This window comes from Priapulus caudatus, unplaced genomic scaffold, assembly GCF_000485595.1.
Source record: "Priapulus caudatus unplaced genomic scaffold, Priapulus_caudatus-5.0.1 Scaffold38, whole genome shotgun sequence".
Taxonomy (NCBI): Eukaryota; Metazoa; Priapulida; class Priapulimorpha; order Priapulimorphida; family Priapulidae; genus Priapulus; species Priapulus caudatus.
Window position 1 is genome coordinate 620,547 of NW_014577099.1, and position 3,458 is coordinate 624,004.

A 3,458-nucleotide genomic window follows, 5' to 3' on the forward strand; every position below is an offset into this window, starting at 1 on the left:
GTGTGTATTATATAGCCTAAATCTCGTTGTAGCAGATGCCACGGCTGAGATAAATAGTAGGCCTACACGCAACTTCTTTGGGACCGTACAAAATGTGTACACCTTTATTCAGTCAAGCCTTCATCGCCATTCCATTCTGGAATCTATCATGAAAAGGCTGATGACAGATCAGCGAATGAAGACCCTAAGGTAGTAGCAGATGCACAAGGGCTGCTGAAAAATCTGTCAACGTTTCACTTCGTCCTGAACATGGAAGCGCTGCGTCCAATTCTAAGCAGGTGTAAAATTGTTAGCAACTACTTGCAGTCACAGGAACTGGATCTGATAACAGCTTTACCCCAGGACAGCGGACCCCCATACACCCGCCTGTTTTCCCCCTCCTTGGAATCCTGGATCCGCCACTGAACAGTTACATATCTTGGGAGCAGAGAACAACGAACAAAAATGTCTCATTTTTTCATGGCGCCCAAAACAAAGATTGCAGAGCCGAGAGGTGGGGGAACGTAGGGTGTGGAGAGGGAGGCGGAGGAACCATTAAAATATTAAGTCATCCACTATTTTGCGCAGTTCGCTGTTCAGGATTGCAATCGCTTTCCACTGACAATTATTTCTATATACTTCGGTGCGTCTACCATTTATTTTGAATATTTGCACTCCATTCGTTAATTTCCCCCGCAAAGGTGGACTACAGTGGTGTCTCCTCTGACAGTTTAAATCGAGCCTATTTAAGTGAGGGCGATGTGATAACCAGGGCCGTCGCCAGGGATTAATGTTGAAGCCCAGTCACGAAGGCGCAAAGCGCCGTAACTGGGAGTGTGTGAGGGGGTTTCCCCCTCCCCCTGGTGGGGATCCAGGGGGCCTCCCCGAATTTTTTGAAATGCTACATGGAAAATGGTGTACGCTGGCGAGTTTTAAAATGAAATTTTAACATTTAAAACACAGTAAAAAGTACATTGCAATTGTATTTATTTTTAAAAAGTCCGGAAATAATGTTGAAGCCCGAGCTTCCAGGCCTCCGCCTGGCGACGTGCTTGATAAGTATTAGATGAAAGCACGGAATCGGCCGAGTGGTGACGAGTGCAATCGGCGACGACCGGTGAGGGCGCCGAAACGTAGTGTAGGCTCAGTGACTATATCACATTGAAGTTTTTCAATAAAAAATTGATGGCAAGCTTCCACATCAGTATACGCAAAAAATAGAGCATATAGGCACTAACAAGAAAATAGAAGGAGAGGTAGAATTTAGAACATTTATTAAATGCAAGAAAAAACCATATTATTCTGAAAAACATAACCTTTACGTCATAGCAGCATGGAAACTGCTTCTGTGACTAAAATACTAGTAGGTAATAGGCCTATTAGAAGTATTATGAAGGTACGTGAGGTATAACGGGAAACCTAAACTTAAAAATCGCCTACTTTATCCATCCTAAGTCATGTGTTTCTGTGTGGTCATTGGGAACTGTATTAATTTATAGAATGCCGTGTATTATATATCGGGCATTTTCCGGATTGTGGATTCTGGATTTATCTCCTCGTCGTATCGTGATGATAGCTTCCGCGATTAACATTAAATCTAACCTTTCAAGCGCACTTCCAGCGGTCGAATGTCGGAGGAGAGGACCAATCTACACGATTTCGATCAATTCCCATTCATTAAGAGCCGGGGGTTGCATCAAATATTGCCCGTCACACGCTTCTTTTTAGAAAAAAATGGGGAAGAATATATGAGTTAACGAATATATATACAGTGGCGTAGACAGGTCCTCAGTTGTGGGGAGGGGGATGATTTCGCTGTTACTCCCATCGCAAATTATACGAAGAGTGTGTGCGCGTAGCGCCCACCGAGAACACCTTGGCGAGAAGCCCTTAACGGGTGGGGTCCAGGGGCCCGTCTATGGGCCCCTGACGAGGTGCAGGGGAAAGCCCTTGCCCGGGATGCAGGGGGCGGAACCCCCGGAAGCTTTTGGATTTTAGCAATTTAGAACCTTCAAGATCTCTCAAGATTAAAGATTAAAGATTTTGGACATCTTTATCATAACATATCACGAGTTTTTCCTCCTTCAGGGGGGTGTCCCCCTCCTGTTTAGGGGGGAGGGAGTCCGGGGGACCTCCCCCGGAAATTCTGTTAAAAATTACTTACGTAAGTTACTTTTAGATGCAATTTCCTGAACTCTGAGGCAGCATTATTAAACAATCTTCATCACAATAATATCACTGTTGAGTATTTTTTATCTTTGGGGATACCAAAGACTAAAATACTTACTACTAAATCTGTGCTATGTACATGTCCTCACTGGAGTTACCAGTACAGACTTACCTAGGCTAAAATACCCTTGCCCTGAAAATTCTAGGGGGGGGGGGGACCGCCCCCTGTGTGCCCCCTCGGATCCGCCACTGACAACTACATCACTGCAATCATCTCCCCCTGAAATTTTGATGAAAGGTATATTTACTGAGAACGCTAAAACTGTACAAAAAATGTATGAGAAAAACAACCATATTTGAACCAAAAAGTGCATATTTTCACCCCTTCATACAAAATCGGGACATACTTCCGGTTGGGTCTCAGCACCCCCACCCTCCAAAAAAAGGTGTGATGAAATGGAATTTTTCCCATTCAATCCCCGTGAAAATTCAATATCCAAACTCTCAATAGGTCTATTCTAATTTTGAATAAAGCAGGGATTTAGCTTTTGTGAGCTAGAATAACTCCTCTTCATTTTAAATGCATAATCTTTGCAAAATACGATTTCTTTCGGGAGATATTGCGCATGCGCGCGCACCGTGTTAGGCGTCCAGTGCCGTCTGAGGCAAACTTCATAATATAGCTTGCTGAGGGGGAGAGGGGATGGGAGACTGAGGAAAGGCGGCAGGGAAGATAGCTGGGGGCGGTAGAAGAAGAAGGAGGCTGAGCAAGGGACAGGGGAGGCAAGGGAAAGGACGCGAGGGCATAAAGTAGGTGTTTTGTACCCTACATGCTAGGGCGCTCTCCTAATTATAAACAGAGGTCTACTGATAAAAGTTTCTTAGGGAAATCTATGCTGAGATACCCCTAACCATTTTCAATGCATATTTATCAAAAAATATAACTCCTCTGACAAGATATTGCGCATGCGCTAACACTCTAACGTAGCAAGATTGTGTACTGGCTGATATACGCAGCGGGGAACTTACATGCAAGGTCTTCTTCCTATTTTTAAATGTTGTCTACTGGTGGAATTTTATCATATAAATCTATGCAAGGATAACTCCTCTTCATTTTAAATGCATAATCTGTGCAAAATACGATTTCTCTCGGGAGATATTGCGCATGCGTGCGCACCGTGTTAGGTGTGCAGTACCGTCTGAGGCAAACTTAATAATATAGCTTGCTGAGGGGGGCAGGGGAGGCAAGGGGAAGAACGCGGGGGCATAAAGTAAGTGTTTTGTACCCTACATGCCAGGGCGCTCTCCTA